Raw genomic sequence first — 14,557 nt, 5'->3', positions numbered from 1 at the left:
TCCCGTCTGGCGGCTGCGTTTTTATGGAGGAAAAACGCTAAGGCGCCCGTGTGCTGTGCGATGTCAGTGCACGTTAAAGATCCCCAGGTGGTCGAAATTATTCCGGAGCCCTCCACTACGGCACCTCTCTCTTCCTTTCTTCTTTCACTCCCTCCTTTACCCTTCCCTTACGGCGCGGTTCAGGTTCAGCCACATTTCCAAAAATAAGTCCAACTTGTTCCCGCCACAGATACTCTACTGGTCCGGACAATCGCGCCTCACGCGGAGTTCCGGTGTCCGCCGATATGTGAGACAGATACTGCGCCATCTCATTTCGCCCAGAACCAGTGGTTAGGGCGCTCGACTACTGATCCGGAGTTCCCGGGTTCGAACCCGACCGCGGCGGCTGCGTTTTTATGGAGGCGAAAACCTAAGGCGCCCGTGTGCTTTGCGAGGTCAGCGCACGTTAAAGGGGGTTGAAAATATTCTGGAGCCCTCCACCACAGCACCTTTTTCTTCCATTCTTCTTTCACTCCCACTTTTATCTCTTCCCTTATGACGCGGTTCAGGAATTCAACGATATATCAGACAGATACTGCGCCAATTCCTTTTCTCCGTAACCAATTATTAAAGCGAGAGCTTTACTGGTCGCGAACTTGCGATTTCACTATGGCGGTACTCAGAGGAGGCACATGACGTCACAACGCGCACCTCGCCGAGGATATTTCTCTCTCTCTCTCTTGCTCCGTAGTCACTATCCGCATGTACCACTAGTAGCACCGAGGCACAGGTGTTCCGCCGCTGAGCAGAGCCGCGCCTTTCCACAAAATCTAGCTTTCAAATTTAGGTTTTCTCTTTTTTTTCTTTCTTCTTTTTCCCCGCCACGGTGGCTCAGTGGTTAGGGCGCTCGACTACTTATCCGGAGTTCCCGGGTTCGAACCCGACCGCGGCGGCTGCGTTTTTATGGAGGAAAAACGCTGAGGCGCCCGTGTGCTGTGCGATGTCAGTGCACGTTAACGATCCCCAGGTGGTCGAAATGATCCCTGAGCCCTCCACTACGGCACCTCTCTCTTCCTTTCTTCTTTCACTCCCTCCTTTACCCTATCCTTACGGCGCGGTTCAGGTGTCCAATTATATATGAGACATACTGCGCCATTTCCTTTCCCCCAAAACACCAATTATTATTATTATTTCTTCTTTCCCTCCATCCTTTATCCCTTCCTTTATGGCGTGGCTCGGGTGTCCACCCAGATATGTGAGACGGTTACTGTACCATTTCCTTTCCTCAAAAATTAAACAAACCAGTGAGCCGATTGCGTCTATACAGTTCATTGGCGTTGATAACATTCCAAAGGCCGTTCATTTTCACGAAAGGAAAGGCGCACAACCAACACCGCACAACCCGCTCTGTGGGTCAGTGGAAATAAAAATGATTGGTTTTAGGGAAAGGAAATGGCGCAGTATCTAATACCTCCGGTAAGCATGTGATGAAGAGCATTGAGGAGATCGATTCTCCTTGCAGGACGCGTCTCATATATCGTTGAACACCTGAACTGCGCCGTAAAGGAAGGGATAAAGGTAGGAGTGAAAGAATAAAGGAATAAAGAGGTGGCGTAGTGGAGGGCTCCGGAATAATTTCGACCACCTGGGGATCTTTAACGTGCACTGACATCGCTCAGCAAACGGGGGACTAAGCGTTTTGCCACCATAAAAACGCAGCCGCCGAGGTCGGATTCAAAACCTGGATCTCCGGATCAGTAGCCGAGCGCCGAAATCACTGAGCCACCGCCAGTCAACCTCGCTTTCATGTAGGTGGCGTTGGTGTCCAACTGCAAAAGCCTGCTTTGATTGGTTTCCGCACACTGGATAGGCAGCGCGCCCTACCTGCCACCCTGGGAGGCGGCATGCAGTTAGTGGTTGATGGCGAGATTCATCACCAAATGAAAGCTGCGGCCTAGCTACTGCTGCAGGGCCGCATGTCAGCCACAACGCCGTCAGCGCTAATGCATTCAGGCCACATTCTCTCTCACCACCGCCACATGTATCATAGTAGGATTGAGGCGTCCACATATCCTGGGAGCCAGTTTTGCGCCCTTGCTTTCCTCAAAGCCATCTCCGTCTCGAACATTCGCAACGCCAACGCCAATGAACACAGAGAACGCCGACATCTTTCGCTTTGTACATCCTGGATTAGCTGAGCTAATCAACATTATTATTTTTATTATTATTATTATTTCCACTGACCAACGGAACGGGTTGTGCGCCTTTCCTTTCGTGAAAATGAACGAGCTTTGCAAAGTTGTCAACGCCAATGAACTGTATGAACGCCGTCGACTCACTTGGTTTGTTTAGTTTTGAGGAAAGGAATTTGCACAGTAACAGTCTCACATACCTTTGTGGACACCCGAACCGCGCCATGAAGGAAGGGATAAATGAAGCAGAGAAAGAAGAACGAGAAAACTGAAAATTGAAAGCTGGGACCCGCCGCGGTGGCTCAGTGGTTAGGGCGCTCGACTACTGATGCGGAGTTCCCGGGTTCGAACCCGACCGCGGCGGCTGCGTTTTTATGGAGGAAAAACGCTAAGGCGCCCGTGTGCTGTGCGATGTTAGTGCACGTTAAAGATCCCCAGGTGGTCGACATTATTCAGGAGCCATCCACTACGGCACCCCTTTCTTCCTTTCTTCTTTCACTCCCTCCTTTATCCCATCCCTTACGGCGCGGTTCAGGTGTCCAACGATATATGAGACAGATACTGCGCCATTTCCTTTCCCCAAAAACCAATGATTATTATTATTATTAAGCTGGATTTTGAGGAAAGGCGCGGTGCTGCGTACTGGCGGAGCACCTGGGTGCTAATAGTGGCGCATGCGGATAGTGACAAGGGAGTGAGGGAGAGAGAAATATCTACGGCGAGGCGCGCGTTGTGACGTCATGCGCCTCCTCGGAGTACCGCCAGTAAAACTTTCGCTTTAAAAAATGAGCGAAGAGGCGAAACGCGTGAAAGTGGCGACATTACGAACAAAGAAAACATGCTTTTACGAACCTCGCATCAGGAACATTTTGTTTACCATACGCAATACTACAAGATATCTCCAATGATTTAGAAGCATTCGTCCTTTCCCCGACGTTATTTCCCCCCCCCCCCCCCAAAAAAAAAACACAAATCCTATTCCACGGCCAACTGTACGTTTTGTTCAACAAATGTTTGGCTCCATGACGGCCACAACACCTGCTAATAACTATTCTCTCAAAGTGTGTAGGAGCACTTGGAACAAATGCGCGGGTGCAATTTTCATATCTTCTCAAGCGTAAAGGACAACTTTCGGCACACCAGCACCTTCCTTGTTTTCATGAGGGTTTAGTTCTTTCGCCTGCTGTCGTTTAGAAAAGCGCTCCTGTGTTGTCGATATGTGGGTGTAATGCGCGTTTTTACTGGAACAGACGACGGTTCTAGTTTTTTATTGATCTTTTCGTGCGTTACTTTTTCTCCCGGCTGTCATGAAAACTACGCCCCCTTACTAACAACGCGAGCACGCTTGTTTTCTACAAGTTTGTATATTTTTTTTGAAGTTGAGCGCATAATCTACCCGACCGTCAACAAATATCGGTCGAAAGAATTTGCCTATCGTTGGGGACGATAACACATTTTGTGTCCCATAAAACTGAACGCACAACCATGCGCAACTAACCGCTACATAGCATGAGCGGCCCTACCGCAAACTGCGCACCGACCAGCGGCACAGCTCGGGCCATGACGCGAGCGGGATGAGGAAAGCGTGACTTTCACAATCGGCTTACTGCGCCGGCCGGCGTGCTTAGCGAAACTACATGAAATGCAGCGTAGATTCGAAAAATTGCTGATGTCCTAGGCCAGTATGTACTACGTAGCGGAAGCGAGGCGCGTTCTGCATCGTAAACCTTTATATATGAAACCCGTGCATTTACTAGATGCGCCTTTATCCATGACTAAAACTGCATCCGTCGCGGCGTAGTAGTAGCATCTCTGCCTCCAACGCGAAATGCTCTGGTGCGATTGCCAGCCTCGACGCAGGCTGGCGACGCTGGCTGGTGCGCATGCGCCGTTACAATGGCAACCGGAGATGAGCAGTGGGTACGCCGTGCGCTTCGTCGCCGCTGTCGCCCGGCCGCACGCCCGCTCCACCGTCCATTCCATTCCAAAAACTTTTATTTCCATCACAAATGGAGACGCCCTACTCCCCACTCCCTACCCCTGGCGCGCAGGCCTAGCGGCAGGGGCCGGGTCCTCCGCGACTAGATGCAGGCAAAGAGTTGCTGGCTTTTCGCGGCCTCTACAACCAGATGGATGGCTTTCCTCTGCCTGGCGGGGTCCGCGCTTTGCAGAAGGGTCTCCCAGGCTTCTCTACTATTTATTCCTTCATTGACCCCTGGGGAGTGTGTGCATTGCGAGATTATGTGGTCGAGGGTCCCCCTCTCCCCGCATTCCTTACATTTATCGTCTGTCTTCGTCTTTCAGGACGTGTGATGCCCATACCGGATTTATGCAGTTTCCTGCTTGTAATCTGCGCCAAGTTGTTGCCTCTCTGTTTCCGAGCTCTTTGTCCGGCGGAGGGACAGTTCTTCGCTGTAATCTGTAGTTTTCTATTATCTCCGTGTATGTCTGTAGTCTCTCGTCAAGCTCGTTGCAGTCGGGCGGGTCTGCTCTTGCCCGGAGGTAGAGATCTCGGGCTAAGAGGTGCGCCGCCTCGTTGCCTGGAACTGACGTGTGAGCTAGTGCCCATATGAGGCTAATTTTCCTATCAATTTTTCTTCCAACTAGTATTCGCACCGCTTCTGGTGCTACTCTGCCCCTTCCGTAATTGTAGATGGCTGTTTTGTTGTCGCTTATTATGTAACTTGCCTTGGTGCCTACGCAAGCAAGCGCTATTGCTACTTCTTCCGCTACCTCTGGATTGCGGCTGCGTATTGTTGTTGCCGAGATTGCTTTACCTTGGCCATCTACTACCGAGGCTACTGCTGCTCCCAGTTTGCCGCTCGCCGCATCTGTGTATGCCACTGTCTCGCTGTTTACTTCGCTGAAGCGTTTGACTAGTGCTTCAGCTCTTTTTTCCCTCCTTTCCTTATTGAAGGTGGGATGCATGTTCTTGGGATGCGGGTGAATCCTCAGCTGTTCCCTGAATTTTCTTGGAATATCGTGTTTCTTTTGCATGCCTCTGTCCGTCTGCAGTCCCACCATGCTTAGAATGGCACTGCCTGTGTATGTTTGGCTGAGTCTTTCCTGCTGGGCGGTCCTTACTGCTTCGGCTATTTCTTTCCATGTATTATGGATTCCCATTGCTAGGAGTCTTTCGGTGGAGGTGCTTATGGGTATTCCGAGTGCTCGTTTGTAGCATCTCCTGATTATTGAGTCCAATTTATCTCTTTCTGAGGCCCGCATGTTTAGATATGGTGTAGCGTAGCTGAGTCGGCTGATGACGTACGCTTGTACCAGCTTAACTAGGCTCCTTTCCTTTAGCCCTCTTCCCTTGAGGGCTATTCTTCTGAATATCCCAGTCATCTGTGCTGCGTAGCCTTCCAATTCCTTTATGGTTTCGTCGTTGTATCCGTTACTTTGAATGAAAAGACCTAATATTCTTATTTTGTCTACTTTGGGTACTGCTTGGTTTCCGACCATGATGTTGAGATCGCTGTCTTTTTTCAGCCTTAATGATTTGGGGTTGTACATAAAGAGTTCTGATTTTTATGGTGAGCAGGCAAGCCCCCTAGCTGCTACATACTCTACCACTGTATCTGCAGCTGTATGCAGCTTGTTCTCTATTTCTGCGTCGCTACCTTTGTTTATCCAGCCGTTTATGTCGTCAGCATACATGCTGAAATTTAGGTTTTTTATTCTCCCAAGTTTAGCTGGAAGACCCCTCATTGCCAGATTGAAGAGGAGTGGGGAGAGTACCGATCCTTGTGTTGTACCTCTGTTTCCCAGCTCTATTTCTTCCGATTCCAAATCTTGGTATCATTGCCGTCCTGTCTGTCAGGAAGTTCTTTATATAATTGTAGGTTCTGCCTCCTACGCCTATTTCCTGAAGTTCTGTCAGGATTGCCTCGTGTTTGACATTGTCAAAAGCTTTCTTGAGGTCTATAAACCTAGGATTGCTTTTATAGCTCTCGATCGCGAGTCTATGATGTCGTGCTCGAGTCTCAACATCACATCCTGGGTGCTTAGGCCCGGCCCGAATCCGACCATCTCATTCGGCCATGTTCATTATCTTCCATGAATCGGGTTAGCCGCGTTTGGATTACATGTTCCATTAGTTTCCCTACACACGATGTGAGGGAAATCGGCCTGAGGTTCTCAAGCTTAGTGGGCTTGCCCGGTTGGGGGATTAGTATGATTGCTAGCTTCTTTCCATTGTTTCGGAAGTTCACCGTTCTCCCATACCTGCTGTACATATTTTGTTATAGCTGTGATCGACTCATCGTCTAGATTTCGCAGCATTTTGTTTGTTATTCCATCTGGTCCTTGGGCCGATTTCGTGTTAAGCCTGATTATTTCCGCTCTCATTTCAGCCTCCGTTATGGGTGCGTCTAGCTCCTTATGTGGGGGTCCCCCATATATTCTAGTAGGCTGGTGCGAGTCACGTTTCCTATGTATGTTTGCTTGATTTCTTCCATGAAGCTCTCGTCTGTTCCGTCGTATTTATGTCGCGTCTTGACTAGTCTGCGACCCGGATTGGGTTGGGTCTACTAAGTGTCTTAGAGTGTTCTATGTTTTTGCTAGACTCATACCTTTTTCCATGTCGTCGTATTTGCTGCACCAATTTTGTTCGCATAGTTGTAGTGCGTATTTTTCGATTTCTCTATTTAATCTGGGTATTCTTTTTTTAGATTCCGGTTCCATTTCTGTCTTTTGAGCCGGTCTTCTATACTACCTTTTGCCTCCCACATGTGCAGTAGTTTGTTGTCTGCTATGAGTGGGGCGTCTTGGCCTTCTAGAGTTACCGTTGCTTCGGCGGTATGTCTTTTGAGTGTGTCTGTCCACTCTCCTAGGTCCGTGATGGTTGAGGCTGAGGATTCTTCCCTCCGCTTTCTAAATTTGTCCCATTCTGTGACTTTTGGCTGTTTTAACCGTTTTTCTTTGACTCCCTGCATTAGCGTAGTGGCAATTATATAGTGGTCGCTGCCTAGGTCTTGTCCTGTATTTTCCCACGTTACTGTTCTGGTGTTTTTGGAGAGTGTTAGATCGGGTGTGGTGTCCGCGGTAACACTGTTTCCTTTTCTAGTTGGGTTTCCTGGGTCGGTGTGTAGTGAGAGGCTAAGTTCTTGTATATCCTCCAACAGCTGCCTTCCCTTGCCGTCTTTCCTGTTGTATCCCCACTCCTCATGCAGCGCATTTAAGTCTCCTACGATGAAGAGGGGGTTCTTTCCCGCTGCTTTTAGAGCTTTCCGGAAGATGGCGCTGAACCTGATCTTTTTCTGTTTAGGGCTTGAGTAGATGTTTAGTATAAAGAGACTGGGCTCTTCTTTCCTACCCGTAAGCATCTTCACTAAGACTCCTTCTTTGTCCCTGGATTGAATATCGTGTTCAGTTGTTGCTATGTTTCTTTTCACTAGGGTTGTTACCCGCGATTTTTCGCCTTTATTACTGTGAAACGCCTGATATCCTGATGGGATGCTAATTTCCTGGTCTCTTGCAGCGCTATTGCTAGCGGCTTCTCTGCTAATGGGTCTATGTAGTTTTGCAGTAACGCTCGCTTGCGTTGGAATCCTCGGCAGTTCCACTGCCAAATGATAGACTTATTTAGGGCGTTTCTGGCCATATTGAATTTGAGTAACAGTGTCCTCTAAGTTTTTCTGTCGCTCTCCAAGGGCAATCAGCTCGGTTCTTTGTGCTTGTAGCTCGGTTCTCTGCGCCTGCAGTTCTGCTGTTATGGTTTCAAATCTTTGATTTATATTGTCTTGTATCTGGCTGAGTGCAGCCATAACCTCCGCCATGAATTCTCTTTGTTCTGTCTGCATCGCTTTTATCGCGTTCTTATTTGCTTCACATTCATTCTTTAGCTCTACCCATATGTCTGTTCCATTATCTCCTTTTCGTTTAAGTGGGGTCTTCTGTCTCCTCCATTTTCTCTCCTACCATTTCCTGCCGCTTGAGTGTTGGGGGGGGGGGGGGGGGGGTAGTTTGTTGAGCTACCTGTATGGGTTGTGCGAGTTGTGTGCGGGGAGGTGGGGATGTTGCCTTTTTCTTTTTGTGCTTTCATGAGGTTATTTATGAACCCTTGAAGCTCATCTACTTTTTCCTTTAACTGTTCTATTTCTCTGTCCTTATCATCTTTAGCCTATCTCTTTCCTACTATCCCCTCACCTCTTTCGTTTCACTTTTTCAAACTGCCTGCTATCCTTTATTTCCGCTACCCCAGCTCAGGTGCCACTGATTAGGGATGGCAGATGCCGAAGTGAGCTAACATCTTTTACCATCCTTTTGTTATTTTTAAATAAATAATCACTTACTACTGGGCGGGCACTTCTACTAAGCGCACTTGTTTAAGTTCTCTGCTTGGATCCATGCTTCTGCTCCTTCTCTTGCCCCAGGGGTCCTTTGGGTCCCTTGATCTCGATCTCCTACGTCCCCTGGTCTCCTGGCTCCTGGGGGTCGGCGGGTTTCCTTTGCTGTTTCCTCCGAGCTTGGGGAAGTCCTCCTTGCGGAGTTTCTTGTCTCCGTCCGCCGGGGGTTTCTGTTGCTGGGTCGCCAGCTCTTTTCGTGTGTCCTTTTTCATCTCCCAGATTCTTTTCTTGATTTCGTACGGTGTTCGGTATAGCTCTTTGCACTTTTTGTCGCCGAGTGGGTGGTCTTTTTTGCAGAGCTGGCACTTGGCTTCGCATTGGTGATCTTCCCGCGGGTTTTCTTCTCCGCATCCTCGGCACTTTTTGTTGTCTGGGTTCGGGCACACGTCGGATCTGTGCACCATTCGGCCACACGCATAGCATACCTCGTACTTTTTCTTGTACAGGACGCCTCTCGTCAGCGTGGGTGAAAGGTACACTTGCCTTGGAACCGTGCTCTCTTCGAAGAGGATAAGCACGGCCTTCGTTGCCTTTCCCAGTCTTCTCACTCCTATGAATTGGGGGTTCTTCGCGCTGCAGTACTTCAGTCTCTTTTTGATTTCGTCTTCAGTCCAGAATAGAGGGGCGTCGTATATGACGCCTTTTCCGCTGTTCTCCGGCGCCGCCACGTATGCGTTGACGCTCACCTTTTCCTTGCCTATCGTCAGCTCTCTGGTCGCTGCGTATTTATTCCTCTTTCTTTTGTCCTTCGTAGCGATGAAGATCGATTGCTGCTTTGTGTTGAACGTGATGATGTTGTTCACGCCTTTGTCGCTTGCCCCAGCCGCTGCGCTGATTGCGTCAGCCAGGAAGGCTCCTCTGAATTTCAGTCGAAGGTGAGTGTGACGTCACGCGGATGAGCAATTGTCCGCATGCGCCGATACTATCTCAACCAGAGGGGCTCCACACCTGCGCAGCGTTCGTCACCACCGCCTCGCCGCAGGCCGCTCTATCACCCGAACCGCGCGTCGTCGCATGCGCAGCATTGCGTAAAGGGGGAGATGTAATCGGCGGCTGTATCGCAACGCTTGTCGCAACGCTTCATATTGATGCACAGGAGAGTCCAGCCGCTGCTAAACGGCGGTTTGGACAAGAGAACATTTACATTTATGATGCTGAGATTGTCGCCTGGCAGTTGGCTACTCAACAAACAGGGGGTGAGCGTCAGAAGGCGAAGAGAGCAGCGGAGACGCCCGAACAGAGATGAACGCCTTGCCAAACGGAGCCACCAGACTGCCGAGCGTAAAAGATGCCGCATAGCCGCCGAGATGAAGCCTATGGAAGGCGTCAGTCAACGGGAACCGACCGAAGAGGAGAAGGCCGGTCGTGTGACTGATCACACCATTCGAGTTTCCGAAAGTGCATCTGCGACCAGCAAATTTGAAGCAGACTTTGCGAACAATCCGTTCGGACCCATTTGTAGTATGTGCGACAGACTGTGGCACCAAATGGACTTGACAGCAGTGAGTAATCCAATGTATGACACATTGCGTTTGGCATTACCAGAACAAGATCAGCCAGGAAAACGTACCTCTCGGTATGTATATCCTGGCGCAGCGGAGCTAAGCCACTGCCAATTTTTTTCTTTTATGCCGTGAGTGTGCGGGGGGTTTCAGTGGCTCCCATAGATGCCGCCACCGAATACGTTGGTTAGCTGATAAGCGGGCAAGGGGGGGTAAAGGTAAGGGCTGGTGAGGGCGGCTCCGCGGCGAGGCGCGCTGTGTGACGTCATGCCAGATGGCGCGGCGTGCGCGCGGCGAGCGCGCGGCGTGTGTCCTGCTGCGGCGGTTTCTAGGCAACGGCTCAAGGACTGTCTCTGTGCCTCCTCGGAGCACCGCAATAGCGAAATCGCGAGTTCGTGGCCAGTAAAGCTTTCGAATTAAAAACTAAACGTTTCTCACCTTGCCGCTGCAACTGCATTCCTATTAAAGTCTGTATTTATTCCTTTGTTAATCCTGCTTCGTACGTTCTGTATTTGAAGTAGTGATTGTTGTTCTATTTTCTTTGTTTCCATTTCATTCCTCCGTATTTTTGGCTTTGCAAAATAGCGAAGAGACTATATGTATATTTGTAAGTGTCTTTGCTTTGCTGTTGTTGCACTGTAGAGGGAGGTTGTGGGCCTTTGTCAAGCTGCCGTTTACGAGCAGCTTTTACCCACAACCTCCTCCATCATCCCGATGAAAATAAAGAATATTATTATTATTATTATTAGAAAGAGCAACAGTGACACGAACCGCGCCCAAACAACCGGCAGGCCACGAAGCGTGGACGCCTCTTCGGGAACTGCGCAATTCAAGGCACCAGCCGTCATGAGCAGCGTAAGCTGCAAGAAATGCTCAGTACTTGGGAAAAACGTTTCTCACCTTGCCGTCGTTGCTCCATCATAAACTAATCAAGAGCACGACCGGCACACATTTCTGTAAATAGTTTTGTGTATATTACCTCTTTCCCTATCCTCTTTTAATGTCCCCTCACTTCTCTCATTTCATTCCACCATTCTGCGTGCTGTGCTTTATTTCCGCTGCCCTAGCTCAGGTGCTTCAGTATCGATGGCAGCTGCCGAAGCTAGAAAAAATGTTTTCCTTCCTTTTTATTATTATTTAGTAAAAGCACTTACTACCTTGCCGCAGTCAGAAACGGCGCGAGTTTCGCGTCGAAGACCAAGACAGACGAAAAACGCAGAATCTTCGTGCTAACAAAGGCGCCCCACGCTGACAGGCGCAGCCGCGCAGTGCACCGTCCCAAGGTTTCGTTCTACCTCGTCTGCTCCGACGCCGCTCGCCAGGGCGCCAAAGCTGATGGCGTGACTATGCAGAGGGGTCACAAATTCATCTGTGACGTATTTCTCGGGCCCAGATTTTGCCGAGTGTCCGCTCTTTATGAATCCCTTTTTCTACGGTACAGATATGAATTCAGGCGCTACTCGCCCACTATTGCTATGGGATACTGCGTGGTCACGTGGAAATTGATCTTGGTCAATTTTGCTGATCCGGATTACCCGCGTTCGAAGCCGACCACGGCGTCCGCGTTTAAATGGAGATGAAACGCAAAATGCACATGTGTGCTTTGCGACGTCAATGCACGTTAAAGATCCCCAAGTGGTCGAAATTATTCCGGAGCCATCCAATATGACCCCTCTTTCTTCCTTTTATCTTTCACTCCCTCTTTTATCCCTTCTCTTGCGGCGGGGTTCCGGTCTGTTTGTTGCTGCCAGGAAGAAAGAAAGTGCACATTCCTGCTCACTGGCTCAAGCCGAGCCACAATCGCTACCACGTGCAGATAGAAGGAGAGTTGAAAGATGGGGTAGAAAGACAGTATAGTAAAGACGCGCTAAAGACAAGGCCGATCCCGGAGGTAGTGCAATACCGGGCCAACCGGTGGCGGGAGTGAAGAATCCTTCAAACGCTCTGCCACATTTCCAAAAATAAGTCCAACTTGTTCCCGTAACAGATACTCTACTGGTCCGGACAATCGCGCCTCACGCGGAGTTCCGGTGTCCGCCGATATGTGAGACAGATACTGCGCCATCTCATTTCGCCCAGAACCAGTGGTTAGGGCGCTCGACTACTGATCCGGAGTTCCCGGGTTCGAACCCGACCGCGGCGGCTGCGTTTTTATGGAGGCGAAAACCTATGGCGCCCGTGTGCTGTGCGATGTCAGTGCACGTTAAAGATAATAATAATAATAATTGGTTTTTGGGGAAAGGAAATGGCGCAGTATCTGTCACATATATCTTTGGACACCTGAATCGCGCCGTAAGGGAAGGGATAAAGGAGGGAGTGAAAGAAGAAAGGAAGAATAGGTGCCGTAGTGGAGGGCTCCGGAATAATTTCGACCACCTGGGGATCTTTAACGTGCACTGACATCGCACAGCACACGGACGCCTTAGCGTTTTTCCTCCATAAAAACGCAGCCGGCGCAGTCGGGTTCGAACTCGGGAACTCCGGATCCCAGGTGGTCGAAATTATTCCGGAGCCCTCCATTACGGCACCTCCTTCTTCCTTTCTTTTTCCACTCCCTCTCTTATCCCTTCCCTTACGGCGCGGTTCAGGTGTCCAACGATATATGAGACAGATACTGCGCCATTTCCTTTCCCAAAAACCTATTATTATTATTCTCACCTCCTTTGTTCTTTCACTCCCTCCTCTATCCCTTCCCTCACGGCGCGGTTCAGGTGTCCAACGATATATGAGACAGATACTGCGCCATTTTCTTTCCCAAGAACCAATTAAAAAAAAATTTCTCACCTTAACCCGCCGCGGTGGCTTAGTGGTTAGGGCGCTCAGCTACTGGTCCGGAGCTCCCGGAATCGAAGCCGACCACTGCGGCTGCGTTTTTATGAAGGCAAAGCGCTAAGGCGCCCGTGTGCTTTGCGATGTTAGTGCACGTTAAAGATCCCCAGGTGGTCGAAATTATTTCGGAGCCCTCCACTACGGCACCTCTCTGTTCTGTTCTTCTTTCACTCCCTCCTTTATCCCTTCCCTTATGGCGTTGTTCAGGTGTCCAACGATATATGAGAGTTTCTGCGCCATTTCCTTTTCCCAAAAACCAATTATTATTATTATTTCTTACATTCATTGCAGGCATACGCGTTCTTGACAAAGCAGTAAGAGCTAACAGTGTTAAAAAATAAAGTGGATTATCCCCGCTAATCCAAGATGTACAAAGCTAAGGCGCGATTGATTTGTCCACTGACCCACGAAGCCGATTGTGCGCTTTCCCTTTCGCGAAAATGAACGGTCTTTGCAAAGTTGTCAACACCATTGAACTCTATGAACGCCATCGGCTCACTTCCTTGGTTTTTGAGGAAAGGAAATAGCACGGTAACTGTCTCATATATCTCGGTGGGCAACCGAACCGCGCTTTAAAGGAAGGGATAAAGGAGGGATGGAAATAGAAAAGAGAAAACTTAAAAGTGAAAGTCGCATTTTCAGGAAACCCGCCGCGGTGTCTCAGTGGTTAGGGCGCTCGACTACTGATCCGGAGTTCCCGGGTTCGAACCCGACCGCGGCGGCTGCGTTTTTATGGAGGAAAAACGCTAAGGCGCCCGTGTGCTTTGCGATGTTAGTGCACGTTAAAGATCCCCAGGTGGTCGAAATTATATCGGAGCCCTCCACTACGGCACCTCTCTGTTCTGTTCTTCTTTCACTCCCTCCTTTATCCCTTCCCTTATGGCGCTGTTCAGGTGTCCAACGATATATGAGAGTTTCTGCGCCATTTCCTTTTCCCAAAAACCAATTATTATTATTATTTCTTACATTCATTGCAGGCATGCGCGTTCTTGACAAATGCAAGCAGTAAGAGCTAACAGTGTTAAAAAATAATGTGGATTATCCCCACTAATCCAAGATGTACAAAGCTAAGGCGCGATTGATTTGTCCACTGACCCACGAAGCCGATTGTGCGCTTTCCCTTTCGCGAAAATGAACGGTCTTTGCAAAGTTGTCAACACCATTGAACTCTATGAACGTCATCGGCTCACTTCCTTGGTTTTTGAGGAAAGTAAATAGCACAGTAACTGTCTCATATATCTCGGTGGGCACCCGAACCGTGCTTTAAAGGAAGGGATAAAGGAGGGATGGAAATAGCAAAGAGAAAACTTAAAAGTGAAAGTCGCATTTTCAGGAAACCCGCCGCGGTGTCTCAGTGCTTAGGGCGCTCGACTACTGATCCGGAGTTCTCGGGTTCGAACCCGACCGCGGCGGCTGCGTTTTTATGGAGGAAAAACGCTAAGGCGCCCGTGTGCTGTGCGATGTCAGTGCACGTTAAAGATCCCCAGGTGGTCGAAATTATTCCGGAGCCCTCCACTACGGGCCTATTGGTTCCTATCTTCTTTCACTCCCTCCTTTATCTCTTTCCTTACGGCGCGGTTCAGGTGTCCAACCATATATGAGACAGATACTGCGCCGTTTCCTTTCACCAAAAAAAAACAATTATTTATTTTTATTTTGATGAAAGGCGCGGCGCTGCACAGCAGCGGAACACCTGTGGCTCGGTGCT

The 14,557-nt window shown here is 49.4% G+C and overlaps 2 pseudogenes across 1 annotated transcript in view; one reads left to right on the top strand and one right to left on the bottom strand.

Moving 5' to 3' along the window:
• Positions 1-14,557, top strand: part of LOC144129642 (uncharacterized) — a 388,920-nt pseudogene that overhangs the window by 149,315 nt on the left and 225,048 nt on the right. The gene's annotated exons all lie outside the window — the stretch shown is intronic.
• Positions 11,890-12,049, bottom strand: LOC144130729 (U2 spliceosomal RNA; annotated as a pseudogene).

The sequence above is a fragment of the Amblyomma americanum genome, chromosome 4 (genome assembly GCF_052857255.1).
Source record: "Amblyomma americanum isolate KBUSLIRL-KWMA chromosome 4, ASM5285725v1, whole genome shotgun sequence".
NCBI classification, from domain to species: Eukaryota; Metazoa; Arthropoda; class Arachnida; order Ixodida; family Ixodidae; genus Amblyomma; species Amblyomma americanum.
This window is presented reverse-complemented; position numbering and strand designations above follow the sequence as displayed.